We start from the raw sequence: 26939 nt of genomic DNA, 5'->3' as shown, positions 1-26939 counted from the left end.
AACCCTGGACGAAATTTCAAACTGAACATGAACTTACGGCCACACGCTTGATTCAAGCGTCGCTTGAATGCGTTTGTTAATAATCAATTCTAAGTGAGTTTCTTGGGGTTGAAGGTTCAATCGTTACTACAAGGATAGGATATGTTAACACTTTTAGCCGGTAATGACTGACGGAATGAGAACAATGTATTATTGTTGATTAAATAAAGGGTTTAATTCAAAATTCCATGTAGGTTCTCCAAGTTCACCTAGGAAATTCTCGGGTTGGAAAAGATGCGCAATCAACACGAGGTCATCAGTTTAAAATAATCCAGAAAATAAAAGTTAAAAACGTGTAACAGCTTTCTCCTAGCCCCATCCCTCTATCGACAACCTTATTTACATTATGGTTTAATACTCTTCTCTCTCTCATTCATGTGTAAATTTTTTTTTGGGGGGGGGGGCAAAAAAAAAAACGAAAGTAAAAGATAAACTTCCTCAACAACCGACTATTTGACCTATTTTCAGTGTTGTTTTTCGAACAAATACTAGTAACAATGAAAGCAAGTAATTTTTTTAAAATTAGAAGTTCACTAAAAATGAATTAATTTGGGTTTTTTATTACAATACACAGAGGTACGAAAAAGTTGTCAAAAAACAAATATATAACAAATGTTATCAAAGGCAAGATAAGTTACTTTTCTACCTAACTTGATAAGTTTTTAGTGTTTTTATTCAATGTAAAACGTTTATTCGGTTTAAAAAACGAGTAATGTTGAACACTGCTGCAGAACAAGAAAAGATGGCCATAATGTCTTGGAAGAGTCGATAATCACTTCAAAATAAGAAATTAAACAAAATGGTGATAGAAACCCACCTAATAAATTTTACCGTGACATTTATTGGATGAGTTTCTATCACCATTTTGTCTTATTTCTTATTTTGAAGTGATTGCCGACTCTTCAAAGACATCATGGACATGGCCATCTTTTCTTGTTCTGCAGCAGTGTTCAACATTACTTGTTTTTCAAACCGAATAAACGTTTTACATTGAATAAAAACACTAAAAACTTATCAAATTAGGTAGAAAAGTAACTTATCTTGCTTTTGATAACATTTGTTATATATTTGTTTTTTGACAACTTTTTTGTACATCTATGTTCAGTGATAGAAACCCATTAATTTGATCCCTGGTAACCCCAAACAATGAATATTGCTTTTTCTTTTTTTTTTTTTTTACTGACAAAACATCTTTAATTTTTGTAAGTATATCTCTGATAGTTTCTGAGTTTTAGCCAAACACGCAGAACTCAAAAAGACGGCTTTCCTTTATATGAGAATAGCAGGGTTACCTGTCATTGCTCAGGAATGTAAAGATAAAATAGAAGTAAAAAAACTTCCACACAGCCCATTCCTCTCTCTTGTTTTAATGTGTTGAAAATAATAATTATGTAAACCATGGCTCCCCCCTCTACCCCCGACAATACATAGCCCAGTTGAATCTTAAAGTATGAATAATTTTTCAAAGTTTCAGATATTATCAAGAATATGCCAACCTTGTGGGTGTTTGTTTTGTAGTTTTTTAGCTGGACATATAAATACAGACAACTGCCCTTTGTACAAGACTATGATATTTTGTTTCTTGACTCTGTTGGTTGAGGAACACAAACAACCAAATTCTTATTAGAATTTGTGCGTGTTCCTCAACCAACGAAGAGTCAAGAGACAAAATATCAAAACTTAAATTTTAATGGGAAATTACTTTCAAATTAAAATTATAAAGAATTAAAAATCGCTTTAGAATCCTCAACGCCTACAGTAAGCATTATTGTTGGACATGTTTGTTTTTATTATTTATTTATATATATGAAATGCTAATGCTGTTGATTTCTTTGTGCCATGGGAAATTATTTGTGAATTTCTCATGTCACAAAAAGAAATTTCTGTGACAGACATTGTTTTTAATCTATAATAAATGTGGTCAGGGACGCCTAGAAACCATGTTTACGTCAGTTCCTTCAATGTTGGAAAGGTGATTTTAACGATTGTTAATAAACCAAAGGCGATTATTGTTTTATTTGTGCTCTCAAACCAAAGAAACCCTATTTCTTGGATGAACCACTGTTCTAGAAAAGACCTGTGATCTTTATTTTTTATTTATTTTTTTAATTACATTTTCACCCCAAACAAGGTACATTGCCACTTTGGTGTAGGGGGCTACTATCAGGGGCAGCAACTACTGGGGCACTATGTTGGGATTTGGGCAACAAGATGTCCGTTCACGTTACACTTGAACTTCTGCATGTCAGTACAGTTAGGGAAGCAGGGACCTGGAATGGAATTCCAGGGTCTAGCGGCTCTGGGGAAGAAACTACTGGCGTAGAAAGATCTTTTACATCTAGGGATCTCTACTGTGTGGGGGTGGGATTTAGCTGCCTGTCGGGTTTGTCGAGGGTGTCTATGTCATGGGGGCACAAGTGTCTGCAGTTCGTCAGAGCATTCACCATTAAAATACTTGTAGAACAGGCAGAGGATGCAATGTTTTGTCGATGGGGCAGGCTGAAGCTTAGATGCCAGTTCAGGGCCTATCAGATTGGTGACTCTCTTTTGAACCTTGTCTAGGAGCAAGAGACTAGTAGCAGATGCACCAGCCCAAATGTGACAACAATACTCCATACATGGGTGAATGGTGGCCTTAAGCAGTAGTTTAAACAATAACAAAAAAATGGTACTTTATTACAAGAGGATTTTTAGTTCAAAAGAAAGCATTTCCAACATTATGTTTAGATTTCTGAATTTTTGAGATAAGGATTGATTATCCGTATTATTTTGATTCTTTGAACTACACATCTTGTCTTTAGTGTCATTTCACGTTTTGGTTGATGTAACCTCTGACCTTCTTCAGGTGTATCTTGTCGAACTGGAGAACCTTTTTGTCAGATTTAAAAAAAAAACTGACAGAATTTCGAACTGAATTTTATATTTAATCCACAGGGGTTGCAGGTTCTCGTTCCATTAGCCAGAACTGGGTAGAAGTTCTAAGTAATTTGCAATTGTATTTTGAGTGTTGCCTGCACTGAGGATTGAACCTTCAAAAGTGTGTAACTTACAATTGAATTTTGCCAAGTACTTTATCTACTATGCCACAGAATAAGATCATGCTACTTCCGTAGATTAAATGAAAGATTCTGTCAGAAATACATAATAAGAATTATATTTATAATGCTAAAGATGTCTGCCTTCTAAGTTTCCCCTGTCTGTGTATTGCAGACTGAAACTCAATACCAATGACCCTCACTCAAGCTTGTTTCTAGCAGAGAAAAGGTTCAGAGTAGCAGTTACCCAGCATTTTGCAGTTCAAATATCGATCAATTGTTGACTTACTGTCTATATATCATTTTTAGAAATGTTTCTTTTTAAATTTAATTAAAATGTTAAGCTTATATTTATGGAGATAATAAAAATAAGGAAATAGTTAGAATTAGAGTTTAGTGAAGAAAGTATAAATTTGAAGAATTATAAGCTCGTAGCTTGTGTAAATGTGTGTTACTTTAGCATTGTCACTGTCGACCAAGGAAATAGGTTATTATGTGTAAAAGAGCCACATATTTCTCAAGAATGTGATTCCTCTCATTTTAGTTCAAAGTTCTTAGAAAACAAGGGACCCCCTTCTTGGGGCTTATACTTGATCTCTTTGAGATGCATAGATATTTGAATATTCCATTAAAGTTCTCGTTTATCTCTGAAACACTGGGTTAATAAAGAAGCTGAGGACATAATTTTCCCCTCCTCAGTTAAACATTTAAATATGTTATATCTTTCTTGTAGTCACTTAATGAATCCCAGAACGAGAATTCATTGTGTCTGGCGGAGAATCCAGTTTTGTTCTATTACTTGAGATAACATCACTCATCACTTGGAGAAGGTGCACTATTCTTCATAAAAGCTTGGAGATCTTATTTAGGCCATGAATACAATGTTATTTTGAATATTTGATCAGGGAAAAATATCCTCATGGCAAATAGTCCTGATAAACCTCTCTACAGAGAGACCTTAGACATTCAAGGATAGTGTCTTGTTGACATTCAAGTTTCTATCATATATGCAGTGTGATGTAAATAAAAGTGACCAGTGAGGGTTGAGGAAATGTGTTGCATGGAGAGATATATGATGGAATGGGTAACATGATTCTTAAAGACATATTTTGATCTGATAACCTTAGAATAAAATTAAATTTGGGCAGTAGAGGCAAACGGGTGCAAAATGGAAACCGTGTTGGTATGGTCTCGTTGAAAGAATGGAGGAGAGTTATTCGATTACTGTAAGTAGAACAATTGAGATAGAAAGGTTAGTTCATAGGTGAAGGTCAAGGAAAACAGGAAGTGATAATGATGGATTTGGGAAAAGAAGGATAAAGACAGACCTAGTCAGAGATAGGTTAGTTTGAAAGTTAATTTCTACAATACATGGCATGTAAAATGAATATTAAACTGAATATATGTGCATTACGTTGGTTATTAATAGTAAAACAAAATTGGTGCTTCTTGACAGCACAATTATTGCTAAGAATGTAAAAGGTACGTTCAAAGGCAACATGAATTCGAACAAATACATTGAGGAAATAGCCAAGGTTGCTGCAGTGAGGGTAGGTGCTCTCCGTACTAGAAGGTTACTCACACCATAGAGCATCCTATATCTACAAAGCCATAATTCGGCCATGTATGGAGTATTGTTGCCACATCTGGGCTGGTGCATCTACCACTAGTCTCTCACTCTTAGGGTCCAAAAAAAGAGTCAAATCAAATGTATGCTTTACTGTCTAAAAAGCTCCAAACTCTGTCCCATCACCACAATGTTGTGTCCCCATGCTTGTTTTATTTTACAAGTACTTTAATGCCATGTGCTCTTATGAACTCGTAGCACTTGTGTCCCCTTGATGTACATACCCCCAACAAAATCCCACCCCTTCACTGTTGGAGATCCCTAAATGCCGGAAATCCTTTGACTTTAATAGTTTTCCTGTGGACTTTTTTTTTTTTTTTTTACAAAGGAGTCCACACTTATCAAAGCCTAGAGGCCACCCGAAGATAAGGGTTAATGAATGTACAGTAGTCAATAGGAAAATGTTATATTAATTGTTCGCAGTGGAAATTTGGTAAATAAGATTACTTAAGGGGACGGCTCATCAAGAACTTGTTCATGTTGGACTTGAAGACGACCATATTGTAGTTAGTTGGAAAGCTGGAAAACGAAACAAAGTTCCACAGGCACGCAGTTCTAAGAAAGAAGCTTTGTTAGAAGACTGGTGTTTTTTATGAAAGTAAAACGGGGACCATAGATTGGAGCTCAGACGAGCACTTGCCATGAAGATAATAGACACTCACCACGTCTCTTCTGTAGGAAAGAGGTTGTTGGGAAGAGAAAATAGCATCCCCTCACTACGAAGTCTATTTTGATCTCTATCAAAGTAGGATAAGCTGCTTGTAGCAGCTGGTGCCCAGATGTGGCAACAGTATTCTATCCTCCGATGTACTTGGCTCTTATACAGGTAGAGAATTGCATCAGTAGTGAGATACCTACTGGATCGGTAGAATGATCCCACTATTTTTCCAACAGCATTGGCAACAGATTTGATGCACATGTTCCATCTCAGATCAGGAATAAAGGTCAGACTCGGAAGCTTGTCAACACGAGTCATTCATTTCAATTGATGCCAGACGGGGATCAGAGCATTGATAATGGAAAGATAAAAGCTTGGTTTTAGATGTATTAACCAGCTATCTCTTTTCCCATTGCACGATGTGATCAAGATCAGAGGAGAGAGAATCAGTGAGAACTTAGTTGTTTACGGCTTCTGAAGTGTTGCCATAGATGGTAGTGTCGTCAGCATAAATGTCTACAAATGATAGGATGTGTTTTGGGAGATCATTAATGTAGGTCAGAAAAAGAGTTGAGCCCAGGATGGACCTCTGAGGGATTCCAGCATTAATACTGTGTGCTTCTGATTTCTACCCATCAACTACTACTCTTATGAACCTATCAGAGAGAAATAATTTAATAATTGAGAAGATATTTCCAACTATACTGTAACTGGAAATTTTGTGGAGTAGACCTTTATGCCATACCCTACCAAAGGTCTTTGATATGTCAAGTGCAATTACTATAGAAAGGAAACCTCCGTTGAGAGATTTGCTAATCCTATGAGATATAACTGTTAGCACATCTGCTGTAGATCTAACAGAACAGAAACCGTATTGCATATTACTGTAGAGATTATTTTTGCTGAGATGGTTGACTACTTCTCTATTTAACATAGATTCCAGCAACTTACTCATGATGCACAGGAGACTGATTGATCTGTATTTTTAAATATGGAGCATACTGATGATGTTGGGAAGCAATTCTTAAGATAATGCTTAAACAGCTTTGTAAGTATGAGAGCTAGTTCTGGTTGAAGCTTTTTGAGCACTATATTAGAAATGCCGTCAGGGTCAGTTGTTTTACTGGAATCCAGGGTTTTGTATTAGCTTGGCAACATCATGCACAGATATTTGTATGTTGCATTGCATGTTTTCAGACACAGGAGAAAATATGGGGGGGTTAGTGGCCCCGATTGCATAGGGTAGAATTAGCTGCAAAGTTTTTGGCTTTGTCCAATGCTGACGAGATTACCTCAGGTCCTCAAATGATGGTTGGGATAGAACGCACACTTCTATTCAGGACCCTGTTTGTTATTTGTCAAAATTGGTGGGAACTAAACTGCTGCTCAGCTACTTTGTACTTGGACAGCATACTACTCTCTCGCATTCTTTATTACTCTTTTACACTGGTTGCTGACAGTCTTGAAGGTGGCTTTAGTCTCAGTACATCTACTATGTTGGAAGCAATGGAAATAGTGATTTCTATGCGCAATGGCAGAAGCACATTCTGGAGAGAACCACGGCTGGCTGTTAGGTTTTTGCTGGAATTTTTTGTAGGGTATGAAGCGGTCTATACCTACAGTTAATCATTCCATCAGGTCTGATGTTATGGAGGACATGTTCTTTTTAAACATGAAATGCAGAGGTAGATCTGAAATAAATGTACGAAAGTTATTCCAATCAGCCATAGAGTATCGATCTACTATATGATGGAGAGGTATATTAGAGGACATTACATTTTGTTTTTATCTTAACGAGTGGTCGAAAGATCCCAGTAGGGACAGAACGGAAGATGCACATAGCTTAGGGCAAGTTGTGAGAAAAAAGTCTAGGAGACTTGCATACTGACCATCAGTGTCGGGCACACGTGAGGATTCATGAACAATCTGAGTTAGGTTATAAACAATGGAGAAATTGTGACAGAACCTCCCCTCATCATCTGTCTTGTTTGATTGGGCTAACCATTCCACATTGTGAACATTGAACTCTCCACAGATGTGAATGTTAGCCGAAGTATGAGCAGATAGAATGTGGTCAATTTTCTTTTAGACTTTGGAATTCCCTTCATTTTCTGCTTCCTTGACTGTACTAACCTGCTAAAGTTTAAATGTAATGTGAGTAGACCTTGCTACTCAACTCCCAAAAGTCCCCTTTTAGACATGATCCCAAATAGTAGTCCTTTATGTTTAATGTGACAAGAAGTTGTTGGGGTGGAGAAAAAGTTTTAAAAAAAAAAAAAGATTGTTTTATCTTCTGCAGATTTGTTGCTAAGAATTATCCGGAGTATGAGTGAAAACAAGGTTCTTAAAAATTTTTTTTAAAGATTTTCAAATGTTAATAATTTTCAAAAACAAAATAACAATGCATCTGACAGAAACCTAAGTTTAGGATCAGAGTTGATATAAATTCAGCTTTTCTTTCGGTTCCTTCCGAAGTTTAAGCTTAAATTCAGTTTTACTTCATATACAAATCATACAACGGCGAAAATGTTTGTATTATAATCATTTGAAAATTATGAAAATGTGGAAATCTTTAAAAATTAAAAAACATTGGTTTCATTCAAATATGAAATGATAATTGTCAACATAAGTCTGTGTGATAATGCATACAGTTGTGTCATCATCAGCTACTAACCAGGGATGATAACGGCTTCATAACTAAGTTAGTACTGCCATCTTCAGTGTCATCATCTTGAGCGCTATTTTTACAATGTTTCGGTTGATGTAATCTCCAACTTTCTTCAGGTGTATCTTGTTGAACTCTTGTTAGTTCACTTAGTACTTCCCATGATGTAGGATAAACATGTATTACTGTTGGCCGGATGCCATATTGAATATCCACTTGAGACAAGGGACATTAATTAAATATATAGAAGGCGGCCACCAAGTTCAATGACTACAACTTTAACATTGCTGGTGTCTTCTGGTGTTAGGTGTAAGTCAAAGTTTAAAAAAAAAAAAATAATAAAAAAGCACAAACAAACTTATTAACACAAGTCTCTTAGAATTTCAGTAGAGGCTCCTGTCTTTGTCAGTTTGCAACCTGTTCCTGCCCCCTGATCCATTGAATTTGGATTTCTGCCTTTACCAACATTTCCTTTACTCTGATCACATTAATTCTCAAACATCTGTCACTTGTAAGATTTGATGATTTTAAGGTCTATACCAAAGACGTGTTGTCTGTTTTTCAAAGTACTTCAGGCAACTTGGGTAGTCTGAAAATTTCTTGCAGCATGGCAGCTAGCAATACTCCTGCATCAGCAGCTTCACTGAGTGCAAGAGTCTCTGATGCCAATGGGCCCTTTGTTACTCAGTCAAGTTTTTTTCATGACCAGCATATAGTAGCCAGTCTGTTCATCTTACCATAAACAAAAATGATACATCCACCCTGTGAGGAAGCATTCTCCAAGCTGCCATAGGTAGCATCAGAATAGCAAACCACACTCAAATCTGATGGATTTCCCAGCTGTGGAAAGGATATGGAACCTGTCTTTGATTTAAGCTTTAATAGTGACTTAGCTTCAAAAAGTAACTTAGGAGATTTTCTGATATTACTCATCCTACGCACATCAAATGATACAACAGATTGAGTCTGGGTAGACACCCACATCATTTGACTTCATTTAGTCTTTTTAAATTTGTCTTCTCTTCACTCAGCTCATCATTTTTCCTTGAGGATCTTCCTTTCTATATACCTATTAGAGAAATAGTGAAGTGTTGAAATTCAAGTTTTTGCTTTAACTGCTGAATATCATTAAATGTTCATGCAAAAAAAATGTTTTTCTTTAGCTTGCAATGTTCTTGGCACATGCAAAAAAAAAAACGATAATCCTTTTTCTCTTCCCGTTTCAACGTTCGTAGAAAATCTGTCTTTCTTCCCACTAATACATGAATTAGCTGTATGTTTAAACAACTCTGAGTCAATAAACAATCTTCTCTCAATGAAAGAAATACTGTTTTCTTTATATGCTCGAATTCAACCACGTCTTAATTTGCATATGTCACCTTTTTGTTTCCTATCGGTTGGGTTTCGAGTTTGAGTGTTGGTGACTTTTTACAATATGCACACGTCACCTTTTGATGCTTGTTTCTATGACTGCTGTCACATAATTGTTTTGGTTTATAATGATCCCATCTTCCATTTGTCTAACACACAATCCCAGAAATTTGAAAGTTCCATTTTCATGCATTCCAACCTTGAATATTTTCTTTAATTCTGAAATCACATTTTTTTAAAATAATCATTTCCACAAAATATAAAGTTCTCTACATGCATTGCCAGAATACCACCCAAGTTCTCTGATAAATCATGCCAAACAAACATTGCATTGTCATATGCACTTACCATTCCTTTTAGTTTAGTGAATTCCTGAGTAACTCTCTTGTACCATGAACAAGGTTCATCATTCAATCCATAAACATGTCTTTTCAGCTTCCACACTTGTGACTCTGGACATGCCTCAGATAGTAGTCTGAGAAATACTTCTCTATCATATCACCTTGTAAAAATGCTGAGATGAAATCAAGGGTCTCCACCTGTCAATTCTTAACGGAGACTGTTAACATTACAAGACGAATAGTTTCATAGCTGCATGTTGGAGAGTCTGTGCTACAAGATGAGCCTTTCTTATCTTTCTGTTATCCTTAACTTTCTCTGTTATCACCTATATGCTGAGCCTGCACGGAAGCACACAAGCGTATGAGTCGGGCCTACCTGTGGTGAAAAGCGAACCCGGGACCTTTCGATTACAAATCAAATATACTAATAAACTACACCCATCTTACCCCAAAGTGATGATTTAGTTTCGCCTGACGGCTATGAAAAACAAGCTAATAAGTGATTCAGTGGTTTTGAAATAACTGCTTTGAGAACGTGTCTCGATTATTGCATTTTCGTATCGTAGCGTGTCTTCAACAAGATTGTGCGGTGCTGCTTGGGACTGTGTGTGTCGATTCAACAGGATTTTTTGTGGCGTGGCATGTCGATTTAACAATGGTGTTCAGACTTGCATGGACGAATTTGTTAAGGACCGTGCCGTCACTTGTGATCACAAATATATATATATATATATATATATATTTTTTTTTATGGTGCTCTCTCTCTCTCCCTCGTGTGGTGACAACCTATCTTGTTGATATGCATTTTTGACTTATGTTAGGGACATATTCATACACTTCATGAGTTTTCATGTTTTTTATTTCTTTCTCCTTTGCATCAATCACATCTTTTTCTTGTTCTTGTTCAGTTGTGAGGAAAACGTTCTTCATCATCTCCTGTTACTTGGGGAAGTTCTCGCCACTGATCAACCTTATTCCAATCGATACACACTGGACATTCATTTTCTACAGCTGGTTCTATATTCTGCCAATCGCCATAATTTTCAGTTGATTTTGGTTATGTACTCATAATCTTTCCTTTTTGTCACTCATTACATCCAATAATTTTAGATTCCACTATTTTCCCTTTACTTGGCCTTGTAATATTGTCTTTTAGTTCCTCCTTGTTTCTATTGGAATTTTCATGTTGCTCTTCATCTTCTCCTTCCAAGACTTTATTCATCTCATTTAAGGGAATCGCATTTTCTTTATTCCTTGGCCTTCCAAGGTCTTTGTTCACCTTCATCAAGTGACATGGATGCATCCTGTAGAATGCTCTTCCATGTCAGATCAATACACATTGACCCTCTTTACTCAAAACTTTATAATTTTGTCCCCTGTCACAAATCGTTCATCTGCATAATGTCTTAAATAGCAGTGCTCTCCGAATTTTTTCACTTTATTCAGCCTCCGTGAACCTTTTTCTTGCAGAATGTAAGGCATTTACATTTATTCTAACCATATCACTGGTTGTTGAAGTGTCTAATGCAGGTAACTGGTCTATCAAAACTGGCAACATATTTATGTTGGATCCAAAAACAAGATTATTTGGGCTATGTCCAGAATGATTCTGAAGATCATTTTTGGCACTAACAACCCAAGCCAAAGCTATTTCTGGTTCACATTTCTGATCTTCCAGTGTTTTCTCCATTGCTTCAACCAATAGTAGATTGTGACATTCCACGGTGTCGTTATAGTACCATGGACTTTCAGCAGCTGTATTGCAGGTTTCAGTATTCAGTTTTTCATTCATTGTTTGTGTTAAACTCAGAAATCTGCTCAAAATTTCAAACAACCTTTTTATTTAATTTACAGGGTAGCATGTTCCATCGACCATGATTGGGTAGAAATCCTAAACAATTGTATTTTGAGTGTCACCTGCACTGAAGATTAAACCTTCAACCTATAGATAAGTATAAAATTTACAACTGAATTTTAGCAAGTACTTTATCCACTACATGAGTCCTTGGGAAGAACTTTGGACTTCTACCCAGTCTTGACTGACTGAACAAAAGCATACTACCCTCGGTGGATTAAATAATGGGTTCCGTTCAAAATTTCATGCTGATCCTTAAGTTTGGCAAGATACCTGAAGAAGTTTGGAGATTACATTAACTGAAATGTTGTGAAAATAACATTCAAGATGAGAACAGTAGTCTGAAGAATTCAAATAATGACTAATCAATCCTCATCTCAAAAATTCAGAAATTTAATGAGAAATGGTATCTTGCTGTGCGCATTTGACCTTTGGCCACTAAATTTCGAATTTCTACTGGACACTGTCACTTAGCGATGTGATCCTGAATATTGTTGTCATCAGGATTCATAATCCATCATTCGATTTATTTCCTCTACAAATGAAATGTGTCGTTTGCACTAGCATATCTCATGCATGTATATAGCTTGCAGTTAATTGACTTTTTTGTTGGAATCACACGTAACTCAATTTACTTTGAATTATTTGGACTACTGTTTTCATCCTGAGCATTATTTTCATGTTTCAGTTGATTTCTTAATTTTTAAGATGATTGATTTTTTTTGTTTTAGATGAGGATTGATTATTCATATTTTGATTCTTCAGATCACTGTTCTCCGCTTGAATGTTATTCAGTGCAGATTCCTGAGTTCAACAAGAAAATCCAGAGTTCAACAAGTTGTGAAATCACACTCCAGATGAGATTAGTGGTCCGAAGAATTCAAATAATACGAGTTACAGTTAATGTAACCGCCAACCTTCTTCAAATGTATCTTGTTGTATTCGGGGAATCTTTCTGTGGAATTCTGACCCATGCAAAGACCTGTGGCATAACGAATAAATTACTAGATAAAATGGACACTCTACTAAAGGTTGTAGGTTCAATTCTCAGTGCGGGTGATATGAAGAATACTTCTACCCAGTCATTGTTGATGGAATGGGAGCATGCTATTCCTGTGCATTAAATAAGCAATTCCATTCGAAATTCTATGCAGATTCTGGAATTCGACAAGATACACCTGAAGGTCATTGGTTAAATTTACCAAAACGTTGTGAAAATAGAACTCAAGATGAGAACAGTCGTCTGAATAATTTAAATAATCCAAACTATCAATCTTCATCTCAAAACTTCAGGAATATAAGTCAATTCAATTCCAGATTATTATCCTTTGTTTTATTTGGATTAATCGGACTAATGTTTTCATCTTGAGTGTTATTTGTACAATGTTTCGGTTAATGTGGCCCCCGATATTCTTTTGGTGTATAAGTCGCCATGTTTGACTCGTACACCTGGAAAAAGATCTGAGGTTTGACTGACCGAAATGTTATGCAAATAACACTCAAAACAAAAACATTAGTCCGAATAATGCAAAAATAATAATCTCTCAAAAATTCAGAACTGTATTATCCATTAGATTAATAACATAAAATTAGAATCGGTACTTATGTATTTTTGGTACCGCGCTGAGATAACGTTATTTCGAAAGCCATTCTTAACATAGGGAGAGTGTTTTGAAACTATTTTGTACTTCCACCTAACAATTCAATAAAAAAAAGATTGTGAAATTTGAATTTAATCTGAAAAAATCTATTTAGAAATAGCACAGTACCAAAAATGCTTAAGCAGCTTAGAATCGTATGTAACGATGGGGAACACGATTGGTTCGAATAATCAGACTGCAGCAATTTATAAATGGGTGGGGAATTCATAAAAAATGTGATCACAAAATGAACAATGTAATCTCGGACTATACTTAGTAAAACGTATGCAGCTGTTATATACATACATGCATACAAACGTGTGTATGTGTGTGTGTGTGTGTGATGGGTTGCTGAAATCCTTTTGTTAATGTGTAAGTATCCAACCAAAATTGAAACAGATCTTTCTCAAAACATTTTCATATCTTTTGGCTTATTAACCTCCTAACTTGATATTTATAGAATGAAAATCGGGAATTTAGAATAGAATCAGTAATTCTATTTGAATCGTCCCATCACTACTTATTGGTATTGAATTGTGCATTTGTGGGATTTGCATAAATTTATTGCTTTATGAGTGGGAGCTTTTAAAATTTCATAAATTGAAGTCAGATTCAAGAATTTGGATTACTGATTCTCTTGATCCATTTTTATAATCTATATAGATGAAACCGGACATATTATTTCTATGTGAAACTGGAATAGGGCCGACCACTTCTCTAGATGAGTTCATAATTAATGGATACTCCAATTTAACAGCTAAATCTAACTCCCAAGATCGCCATGGGCATGGAATATGTGCCTACATTAAGGATGGCTTCCCATGTGGCAGGGATATCTCTAGAGAAGATCCTAATTTACCCTATATGTGCTTCAGGGTTGCACTTGCTAACACCACTGCATTTATATTTGCCCTCTATAGGCCCCACAACAGCGGAGTTACTATCTTTAAGAGCATATCTGAGAAAATAGACCACATACTGTCTTCACATCCCTCGGCTAACATCCACATCTGTGGTGACTTCAACGTCCATAACGTGGAATGGCTGACCCATTCAAATAAGATAGATGATGAGGGGAGGTTTTGTCATGATTTTGCCATTGCTTATGACCTCACTCAGATTGTTCGCGAACCCACCCGTGTGCCCGATACACCCAATCAATATGCAAGCCTCTTAGACCTTTTTCTCTCAACTTCCCCTGAGCTATGTTCATGTACCGTTCATTCTCCTCTAGGATCCTCCGACCACTCCGTCGTATCAGTTAAGATAAAAACGAAATGTAAGAAGCCATCAGACGTATCCCTCCACCGTACTGTATACCGATACTCTATGGCTGACTGGGATAGCTTCCGTACATTTATATCTGATTTACCTCTGCACTCCATGTTTAAAAAGGAAGTGTCCTCTATAGTATCAGATCTGACCGAATGGTTAATTGTAGGCATAGACCAATTCATACCATCTAAAAAATTTCAACAAAAACCTAACAGCCAGCCATGGTTCTCCCCAGAATGTGCTGCTGCTATCGCGCACAGAAATCACTTTTTCCATAGCTACCAACGTAATAGATGCACTGAGACTAAAGCTGCTTTCAGGACTGCCAGCAACCACTGTAAAAGAGTAATAAAAAATGCAAGAGAGCTATATGCCCAGTCTGTTAAATCCAAGGTAGCTGATCAGCGGCTTGGTTCCCACCAGTTTTGGCAAATAACAAATAGGATCCTGAACAGAAGTGTGCGTTCTATCCCAACCATTATCAATGGACCAGAGGTTATCTCGTCAGCGTCAGACAAGGCCAAACTATTTGCAAAGAACTTTGCAGCTAATTCTACCCTATGCGACGAAGGCCATCAACTCCCCATATTTCCTCCTATAACACAGAACAAGCTAGGTAACATACAAATATCCGTGCATGAGGTCGCCAAGCTAATAAAAAACCTAGATTCCAGTAAAGCAACTGGCCCTGATGGCATCCCAATTATAGTGTTAAAAAAGCTTCAACCAGAACTTGCTCCCATACTTACGAAACTATTTAAGCGTTGCCTTAAGGAGAAGTGCTTTCCGACCCCCTGGAAGACCTCATCAGTTTGCCCTGTATTTAAGAATTCAGGTGATAAGTCATCTCCCTCTCAGTACAGACCAATAAGTCTTCTCTGTGTTATGAGTAAGTTGCTGGAATCAATATTAAATAGAGAAATAGTCAACCACCTCAGCAGGAATAACCTTCTTAGTGACTCACAATATGGTTTCCGCTCTGCAAGATCTACCGCAGATGTGCTGACGGTTATATCCCACAGGATTAGTGAATCTCTTGACAAAGGCTTCCTTTCTAGGGCAATTGCTCTTGACATATCAAAGGCCTTTGACAAAGTATGGCATAAGGGTCTACTTCACAAGATTTCCAGCTACGGTATAACTGGAAATGTTCTCTCAATCATTGAATCATTTCTCTCCGATAGGCTCATAAGAGTAGTGGTAGATGGACAAAAATCGGAGGCCTGCAATATAAATGCTGGAGTCCCTCGGGTCAATACTGGGCCCAACTCTCTTCCTGATCTACATCAATGACCTCCCTAAACACATACTTAAATCATTCGTTGACATCTATGCTGATGACACGACCATCTACGGCAACACATCAAAGGCTGTAAATGACGAAGTTCTCTCGGATTCTCTCTCCTCTGATCTCGAGCGCGTGGTTCAGTGGGGGAAGATGTGGCTAGTTACCTTTAATGCATCCAAAACCAAACTCCTATCCTTACATCATCAACGCTCTGATCCCCAGCTGGCATCAATTGTGATGGATGGCTCTCGTCTGGGTGAGGCCCCGTGTTTTGACAAGCTTCTGGGTTTGACCTTTACTCCTGATCTGAAATGGAACACGTACATCAAGTCTGTTGCCAAGGTCGCTGAAAGATGGTGGGATCCTTCTACCGCTCCAGAAGATATCTCACTACTGATGCAATTCTCTATCTATATAAAAGCCAAGTATGGCCAAGGATGGAATACTGTTGCCATATCTGGGCAGGAGCTGCCAAAAACAGCCTATCATGCCTTGACAGAGTACAAAATAGACTTTGTGGTTTAGTGGGGGATGCCCTTTTCTCTACCCTGCAACCCCTCTCCCACAGAAGAGACGTTGCGAGCCTATCCTTGTTTTATCGTTATTTTCATGGCAGGTGCTCGTCTGAACTCCAATCCCTGGTCCCCCCTCGCCAATCTTTCACGAAAAACACCCGTCTAGCTGAATCCACTGTGAAAAATTTTCCCCACTCTATATCTGTGCCTAAATCAAAACGCGGATTTCATGAGCAAAGCTTCTTTCTTAGAACTGCACGCCTGTGGAACTCTGTTCCGTCTGCCTGCTTCCCTCCGGACTACAACTTGGATGTCTTCAAATCTAATGTTAACAAATTCCTAATGAACCGCCCCCCCTAATTAAACACTTCATAAAATCTCCTCACTAACGTAATGTACTTGCAATAACCCTTATCCCTGAGTGGCTTCCGGGCCTTGATAAGTGGTGATCACTGTGTAAAAAAAAAAAAAAAAAAATATAGATATGAAAGAAGTAAATAGACACTCCATACAAATACTTGTTCCATGTTTGAAGTTTCTGTTTACTTTGCCCATAGTTAGCACTCGGTCATACTGATACACACTTAAAAATGAGTGGAGATGCAGCAATGTTACATTTGATCCTCACCATCTTCATTTCCTTAGTTTGTTGGTGCAGACATCAATGTCGACAATATATGCATTCACATGCAGGTTGAGTTTACCATAGTCCGTTCCAGAATGCACTTTTGCTTTGTTCTGCTGAGTGATAGCTATCAATGAAAGCAGCCGTCAAAGATTTTGTTCATCATAAAGAGCAAACCAGCCTTTCTTGATCCATTGCTGTACTTCTTCCTCGGATAGTCTCATAACTGATGCTGGCATCAGATACTATGTGATATGTTTTTTAGCTTGTTGGGCACCTTGCCTTCCACCCATTTCCAATCCATTCAGGCCCTTTAATAAGGGCCAGCGCAGTCACGTAAACAAACAGGCTCATCTAGAAATTGGACCTCCTCTGACTTCAAGATGGGTACTCTGCCTAGAGTTTTTTTTATTGCATGCATCCCCATTAACAGGTCGAACCCTAGTGAGTCCTCCACCATTACCAAGACTTCTATTACAGCTGCACATTCACTTTCCAGTCATATGTTAACTCATCCAACTCCACATGTCTGCGTTTGCCCAATGATAATAATGATAGTAATGATCTCGATGGTCTGTTTTCACCATATGATACATTTTTTACTCGCTATGGTACAGAAGCACCCAGACTTAACTAGTACAGTACACTCTTTCTTGCTCACAGCTATTCTTACAGTTAGCAATGATGTCAAATTCATATTTTGTTTGGGGCAGAAGCCGGCGCATAGCTGTTGTCTCTAAATCTTTTCCTGGACAATCCAGAGAAATGATGCATCGTTCGGAACATAGCTAACAACATGCATCACTTTCTTGCTGTTAAAGGTCTCAAGCTTTCTGTCTGTTGCTCCAAGCGAGACAATCTGTAGCTAAATGGTTAATTCTATTGCATTTGAAACACCTTATTCTAGTGTCCTTCATTTAGTTTTCCTTGGCTTGCATCGATCCCATGGTTGCCGAAATTATTGCAAATTAAAATGTTTAGCTCTCATTTGAGCCAGACGCTGAGAAATGCTTATTCCCTCTATCCAAGAAGCAGTTCATTGGAGGTGTCGAACATGGTTGAGCAACCCATGGACAAAGGCTGCTTTGAAACCATTGAATAGTACAGAAAGCTTTTGCAGATCTGCCAGAAAGAAATGGTTTAATCAGAGTTCCTTTGTTGTGCCATAATGTGCATACATGGTATATGAGTCAAACATGAACATAGGAAATAAAGCTTCCTTTACGTGCCCTAATTCCCCCCTCCTTGGTGTTTTCTTTTCTCAGTTGTTGGTAGACTGAAAAGGTGTCGCCTGTCAAACGTATAAATATTACACATTCCATCTTCTTTACAGAAGACAGCCAACACACAAGCTCAACCTTCTATTTCCGTTTAATGATTGGCTTGGATTTTAACCACTAAACTCTATAAGCTTCAAATTAATCTCCTCTGCCATCATTTTAAGAAAGTAACACACAAAATTAAAAATTCCAAGACAATCTTTAAACAATAAAAAGTAATTTCGTTTCACATAATCACTTTCACTTAGGATGTTGGCAACTTTCACGTAGTCTCTTCTGTAAGTATCCGATGTCTTTCTAGATAGAATTGTAGACTAGAAAAACATTGGGGAAACCAATGCCAACAATAGAATCTTCGGATTCATACAATATGACCTAACGTTGACAGGGAACATGAGCTGGAACAGATACATTGGGAGCATTGCCAAGGCTGCTGTGAAGAAGGTGGGCCCCCCTCTACCGTGCTAGAAAGCTACTTATGCCTGAAAGTATCCTGTATCTCTATAAGGCCACCATTCGCCCATGTATGGGATACTGTTGTCACATTTGGGCTGGTGCATCTGCTATTAGTCTCTCGCTCCTGGACAGGGTTCAGAAGAGAGTCGCCAACCTGATAGGTCCTGAACTGTCATCTAAGCTTCAACCTCTGTCCCATCAACATAATGTTGCAACCCTCTGTTCTACAAGTATTTTAATGGTGAATGCTTGTACCCCCTCAACGTAAATACCCCTAACAAACCCGACAAGCAGCAAAATCCCACCCCTACAAAGATCCCTAGATGTAAGAAAACCTTCTACTCTAATAGTTTCTTCCCCAGAACTGCTAGACTTTAGAACTCCCATCCGAGTTCCTGCTTTCCCCACTGTACTAACATTCAGAAGTTCAAGTGTAATGTGAACAGATATCTCGCTGCTCAACTCCCTACATAGTATCTCTGCAACTTATGTCCTCGATAGTAGCCCCCTACATCAAAGTGGCAGTGTTTTTGGGAGTGAAAATGGAATTAAAAAAAAAAATGATAATGAGGATTAGCTATGTCTATTAGAAGGTGTGAACAGTACATGGTGATGACCTGGGTGTTCCAAGTGTAAATCCAGTTCGTTCCGCAAAAATCACTTTCACTTAAAATGTTGACAACCTTCTCGTGGTCGCTCTTGTAAGTACCTAATGTCTTTCTAGAAAGAATTCTAACAAAAAAATTATTGAGGGAACCAATGTTAACAATAGAATATTTGTATTCATACAATAGGATTGAGTAGAAGAGTGTAGAAAAACTGCAAACCATTGAAGGAGATAATCTGATCACACATGTCCCTGGATTTTCAAATCAGTCAACTAAAAAGTAGTAGGTCTTTGATGCAGCAACAGAAAAGATGAATAAGGAAAAAAATAAAAAGATTGTAACTAACTTACTATCAAGATGGGAATGAGGGGCTAAGGAAAGTAAGCTAGGAAAACGAGAAGGCAGAGAAAAAAGGCTGAGACTGCGTATGTAGCCTAGCCTACGACACACACACACACACTTTTTTTTCTTTTTCTTTTCTTTTTCTTTTTTTTCTTTTCTTTTTTCACATTGCACGATTTTTGAAATCATTCAATGTGAAAAAAATTGTATCATAGGGCATAAATATAGATGCAATGCATTGCAATATTAAAAAAAATCTTAGTGCATTCCTTTTACTGTATTTTAATTGAATGTGCTGTGATGAACTCCTAGCACTTGTACTCCCTTGACATATCTACTACTGACTAACTTGACAAACAGCAAAATCCCACCCTTCATTGTTGATGCTTCTAGATGCCGCAAAGTCTTCTACTCTAGTAGTTTCTTCCCTTGGATTGCTAGACTTTGGAATTCTCTTCCTGTTTCTTGCTTCCCTGACTGTGTTGACTTGCTGAAATTTAAATGTAATGTGAATAGACATTTTGTTGCTCAATTCCTATCAGTCCTCTGTTAGAGACAATCCTAATTAGTAGCCCTTTACATTCCAAGTGGCAATATAGTTTTGCAGTAAAAAAAGCAAATGAAAAAAGTAGAGATCAGGTTAGATTTTTTTTTTTAATAGTAAATCAATTCGAAAACTTGAATTGGACCATGTAAAAACTGGTGGAAACAATTTCCTAATAGGGAAAACATTTGATTCCCTATAGTTTTCAGCTTGGGTTGTTTTTGTGAAAGCCAACTTACAGCTCTTATATATATTGGCAAGTGTTCTGTTGTGATAAAACCATGTGTTCATCCACTCTTGCTCAACAACCACTGACCCTCCCCCCCAACACTGTTTTCATGATCTTTTTTTCTTTCATCTTTTCTTCTAGACATGTCTTTGTCTCTCATATTGACAGCTGATGAGGGGGTGTGCTCGGGTTCATAAGTATATAAAAAAAAATAAAGCAATTCAAAAGAAAGCACATTCTGTGGATATTGGTTGGGCTTTAGGTGTATGTGTGACACTATCGACCATCTGAATCATTCTAAGGCCCACATTTACATTTAGTCTGTCAAGACTGTCATGAAACTCCTTGCTACTTCTACAACTGCCAATAAACTAATTCTATTGAAAAGTAAATATAAGGTTCTGTTTGAAATTCTGTCCAAATTCTTGAGTTCGACAGAAACATTCCAGAAGAAGATCGGAGGTTACATCGACCGAAATGTTGTGAAAATGACATTCAAGATGAGAACAGTAGTATGAAGAATCCAAATAATACAAATTTATGAAAAAATTAAATTGTATTAACATCCAAATTTTATTGAAATAACCCCACAAAATAAATGAGTTATCACAAGTTGAATTTGAAAGAAATTTCACTATATTCACATTTTTGTACATTAACCTCTAGGCTGGTTTGTGATGCTTATTTTTGACGTTAATGCATATCCATTGTATCATTCTCATACCATTTCTATGCAATGCAGTCTGCAACCCTCATTAGCCAGGTTTCACTTCTGTGCATCACTATACTTTGTGCATGTTTCTGATAGACTCTTGGTCAGCAGTGGCAATGCTTGCTGGTTTAGTAAAAGCAGAAACCACTCCTAACTCTTGAAATCACATTAACACCTACTCCTTCCTGTGCTCCAGTAATATCACCAAAGGAAAAAAATGCTTCTGAGCAACCTCAATAACCTTATCATTCAAATATATTTTCCCATCCGTCTTGCACACAAATGAATATCATCTAATGACCTAACAGTAATTCCACTTGTGTACCCAAGGCTTACAAAACCTAACAATGTTCATATCCTCACTTTGCACCAGTTAAAATGAACAGCTCTCATCTTGAAGAAGTATTCTCCTGAACTCCTAGCCCTGATCTTTATCCTTGATCTAAAATGGAAAACCTACATCAGATCCGTTGTCAAAATCACTGAAAAAATGGTTGCATCATTCTACCACTCCAGAAAGTATCTCAATCCCGATGCAATACTCTACTTGTACAAGAGTCAAATATGATATAAGATGGAGGATTGTTGCTACATCTTCGGTCGAGCTTCTGAAAGCACCCTTTCCTGTTTTGATGGTACAAAATCGTCTTTAAAATTTAGTGGGTGATGACCTTTTTGCCTCCTTACTCTTTTCTTTCTCAAAGAAGAGATGTCATGAGTCTGTCTCTGCTCTATCAATACTTGCACGGTAAGTATTTGAGCTCCAATCTATACCCCCTCTCTGTAAATCGTTCACAGGAAATACTCACCTAGCCAAAACAACCACCAATAACTTTCCTCACTCCCTATCTGTGCCCAAAACTAAACAAAAATTATATGAGCAGAGTTTCTTTCCTAGAATTGTCCATCTGCGAAATGCTATACCGTTTATCTACTTTCTGGCTTACTATAACATGGTTTTCTTCAAGTCTAACGTGAATAAATTCCTCTATCTTAACAAGAGTCAAATACGACTTAAAAGGAGTACTGTTGCCACATCTTGAGTGGAGCTTCTAAGTACATCCTTCCCTGCTTTGACAGGGTGCAAAACCATCTTTGAAATTTAATGAGAGATGACTTTTTTTGCTTCCTGACTTCCTCCTTTTCACAGAAGAAATGTTTCGGGTCTGTCTCTGCTCTATTGTTACTTTTGTGGTAGTACTCGACTAAGCTCCAATCTATGGTCCCTCCCCGTAAAACATTTGCAACAAATACACACCTGACTACTACTAACAACTACTGACTACTACTAACAACTTTTTGCACTCTCTGTGTCTAAAACTAAATGAAAATTCCATAAACAGCATTTCTTTGTTAGAGCTGTCCATCTGTGGAATGCAACACTGCAGGTTTGCTTCCCAGCTAATTATAGCATGGTATCTTCAAATAAAATGTTAATAAATTCCTATTGAGGCATCTCCTTAGATAAACTATCCTTACCTAAGTTCCACTGTGGCTGATCTTCTTGTCTCTTCATCTACCTTACACTTAACCATTATCTTAGAGTGACCTCCGGTCTTGGTAAGTAGTGGCTTCCTATGTAAAAAAAAAATAATTCCATGGTACTTGTTTAGACTTAAAAAAATATTGTTGTACCAGATTCTTATTCTTCAGAGCTGAGCATCATCTAAGTTTTGGTAAATTTCACTCTCCGATCCAAACTTTTCACAGCATTCTTTCAAGTATTTAAGTAGATCTTACATTGTATGAAATTATGTGTGCTCCCCTACTTGACAACAAACGTCGACCCCCAAATGCTGTTTCTTCTTCTCTTTGATCTTCTCTTCTGGCCGTGTTGTCATCTCTCCTATTAGTGGCTGTCGAGGGTACTCAAAAGAAAATGTAAAATACATTCTTTGAGTGTCAGTTGGGCTTTGGATGCATGCTTAGCACCATTGCAAGAAACAAACCTTTAAACTCTTAACAGCCACATTTACGTAGATTGTTAAGTCTGTGTTCATCAGTTGATATCAGCTTGTCTCCATCTCCTCCGAGCTACAAACTGCATTTCACTGTGTGAAACTCGAAACTGTTTTCAACTTAAAAAGTGTTCTCAACTGTCATAAACTCAAGATTGTCTGTAAACTTGCTCTGGCGTAAACTTAACTGTCACATCTAAATCTGCCCATTAGCTAACTCTAAATATCTCTTCATTTATATCCGATCTTCTGTCCGTCACACCTTGATCAACAATCCTATTTCAGCTTCCTTTGTGTACCTTAGTGGACAACTTCCTCTCTATTGTTCTCCTGATAAACCTATTTCCCCCCCCCTTTTTTTTTTTACTTTCTAACACTTGGGGTGGGGGGTAGGAACATTGATAGTATTACGATTGTTTCACAGGTAAGTACTAAATCATCAGCATACAGCATCACTTTTGGATAACTCAATATGAAACTCCCTGGAAAACCTTTCTAATCATCATCAGTGGCCCTGCTGTTTTAATAATGTTGACGACCATGGTTCTCCAAACAGTACAGCCACGGCAATCTCAGGAAGACAAGTAAAGAAGGTAGTTTCTCGTTGCTTTCAGTCTTGATTCACGGTGCATTTCACCCAGTGAGTTAAACACGTCCTCAGATACCAACCTGGAAATTGCTACAACTCGCCACAGTACATACAGTACCTAGCCTTCCCAAATGATCACTCCTCTGGTACTAGGCAGGCTCATCATTGCTTAACTTTGGTGATCTGGTGAGAATCAGTATGTCAATGTGATTGTGCCGGATATTACCATTAAAGATGTCACTAAATGTGCTGTTAATTATAACATGACTTTGAGCTTTTCTGTACGTTGTCTGAACAGTGTTCACCAACTATTAGTTTTCCCCTAATTTATACAAACCGCATTCACCAACATTTGATAGTCTGTCAAAATCTTTCTCAAAATTCACAAAAGTTCAATACAAGTTCTTAGCATAATACTTCTGAATTTGTGTCAGGATAAATACAGATACCAGTGATACTTTGCTAAGTCATAAAACCCTACTGCATTTCATTTATGCTTTTTTTGACTTTGTATTTTCTGTTTCTATGGAGCTGCACACTCAAATCCATGTTTATTTTATGTTATACTATACAGTCACTGCTTATCAAGACCTGCGGGCCACTTAAGGATAAGGGTTAATGAGTGTCAGGTGAGATGACACTGGTGATCAGTGATGGTGGAAATGGTATAGAAATTAATTTAAGATGATCGCTCATTAAGAACTTGTTTATGAACATGCTATAGTCAGTTGGGAAGCAGCTCTGTGGTATTGTGTTCCACAGATGAGAAGTTCTGGGGAAAAAAAGCTTTCTACCTCGCTCTCCACTGCACCTCCTGGTGTCATCTGAGTCAGTGTCTGAATAATGTAGCAAACGAGAAAGAACGCGAGACATTGTGTTACCAGTCTATTTTGTAATATAAATATTTTCACGAGATTGTTGCTTTTCTAAAAAAAAAAAATCAAAAATAATCAAAATAATAGATATCTCTGGGAAAATCTGAGACTGAAGTTTTCAGTTGTTTTCATTTATTGCAGTCGTATATGTCGGTCATGGAGGATAAACAATGGCATCTGGAAATTATCTTTTTTGTTCCTTTAAAAGTATTAATTCTTACTAAGACGCACTTATGGGCATTTTTTTTTTTAACTCTTAAAATTCACCTCAAATAAAGCATATTACTACTTCGATGTAAGGGACTACTGCTTGGGACAATGTTTACGGATTACTATATAAGAAGATGAGTGAGATTTGGGATTATATTTAAACTTCTGCATGTCAGTATAGTCAGAATCATGATTCGGGAGGAAATTCCAAAATCTAGCAGTCCGAAGGAAGAAAGTATTAGAATAAAAGACTTTTCAGCATCTAGGGACCTCTACGATAAAGAGGTGGGATTTTGTTGCTAAACAGGTTTGTTGGGGATATGTATGTCCATGGGGATTGATAGTGCAAGATCTATTAGATTGGAGACTTTTTTTTTTTACCTATCTAAGAGGGGGAGGCTAGTGGTGGATGCACTAGTCTAGATGTGACAAAAATACTCCATGGATCAGTGAATGGCGGCTTTGATGAGATACAGAATACTCTTGAGTGTGAGTAATTTTCTAGCATGGTACAGGGAATCCACCTTCTTTGCAGCAGCTTTAGCAATGTCCTCAATGTATAGAAGCCTGAGAAATAGTAAAAATTATAAGCAAATATGGTAAGCATGTTGGTAAAAAAAATCTGACCTCCGCCAAGTTTAAAAAATACCCCCCCCCCCAAAAAAAAACAAAACAAAAAAAACTGACTCTAACATTCTATGGTCCTGGATATGACCTGAAACTATATCCAGTGGTGAGGCCCCAGCCAGCGGGCTTTGGGGGGTGTGGAGCCACCCTTTAATTGCCATTGCTCCCAGGTCCACTCTGACCCGGAGTGGTAGTACCTGTTAGGGTCCCAACTATGGGTTAAATAGAAACCGACTTGAAAAAAAAAATATATATTCTATTAAAAAATTGTTCTTCAAAATCACTGGATTCGGCATTAAATAACCTGAAAAGGGTTGATATGCCGTAAAACAACCAACCAACCAACTAACATTCTACTCCAGATGCTGACTTTCCGCTTCAATCGACTGACTGAAAAACGATGGCTTCCAACCATTGAGTCAGAAAGATAAATATACATTACAGGTTTTAAATATGAATATACATTTGTCAAAAGAAAAAAAAAAATCAAAAAGGAAGTGAGTATATTAGTTGGATTATGGTTGGTTATGGGAGAGTTGTAACAAATTTCATGACGAAAACAAAATACTAAGCTTTAAAGAAGCAAAGGATTAACTTAATAGTTAAGTAAATCACCAATAAAATAAATCTGCTATGCGTGCAAACAACAAATATTTCTTAGTGAATTTAATCTAACCAACAAAACAGATTACTAACTTGTAATGCTTTTATTTATTGTAGCTGTATCACACATATATATATACAGGGTGTAAACTATAAATTGGAAGTGTGAGATCTCAAACTGACAATTTTAAACCTTTCAAAAATTTGTGTATGTTTATTTAACTGTTTTATCAAATACAAACATTTTATTCTATGCATCCACAACCTGCTGAATGCGATCCCTAAAAGCATGGCAGGCCTTGACAGCTGACTCTTTCTTTATAGTGTGGAATGCTTGCCTTATGGAGATCTTCAGGGAGGTCGCATTGTTATGGAGGTGAGCATTAGAGACTTTCTCAACATCACCCCATAATCAATAGTCACAGGAGCTCAAATCTGATGAGCTAGAGGGCCAGATATTTAAAGGCACAAAAAACGGCAACTCTCTCTCTTCAAGAAGGTCTGCACTGTTTTGGACCCATGAGTAGATGCCAACTCCTGGATGAACATCACTTTCTTGGGATAATAGTTCTTCTTAATCCAGGGTGGAAGAACTTCCTCCAGAATCTTCAGATATTCCGCCATATTGATTTCAGGTCCACTTCAATGAAGTGAGGAGACGTAACTCCAAACACCATGAAAAAGGCAGGATGTTTACTCTACATGATTGGAGGAACACCAGAAGAGTCATTAGTGATAACTGTTCAGTTTCTGCAGTTGGAAACTTTATCTACCACAAAGTTTTTCTTGTCCACAAAAATGCGTACGGTACCACCATGGTGTTTCAGTTGATTAAGTAGCAAGAGACTTCTCTCTTTACGAATGGTCTTAGATTTCACTGTAAGAATTTTATGGTGTCGACTGCAGCATAACTTCATCCCAAGATCTTTCTGTACTGCATTAGAAATGGTCATTTTGGTCACATTCCTCTTT

The 26939-nt window shown here is 37.4% G+C and overlaps 1 protein-coding gene across 1 annotated transcript in view; it reads left to right on the top strand.

Annotated features, from left to right (window-relative positions):
- The window catches only part of LOC145303420 (cyclin-Y-like), an 85646-nt gene that overhangs the window by 2435 nt on the left and 56272 nt on the right, over positions 1-26939 (top strand). The window lies entirely within an intron of this gene.

Source organism: Euprymna scolopes, chromosome 19, assembly GCF_053919585.1.
Source record: "Euprymna scolopes isolate OS-2025 chromosome 19, ASM5391958v1, whole genome shotgun sequence".
Lineage (NCBI taxonomy): Eukaryota > Metazoa > Mollusca > Cephalopoda > Sepiida > Sepiolidae > Euprymna > Euprymna scolopes.
This window is presented reverse-complemented; position numbering and strand designations above follow the sequence as displayed.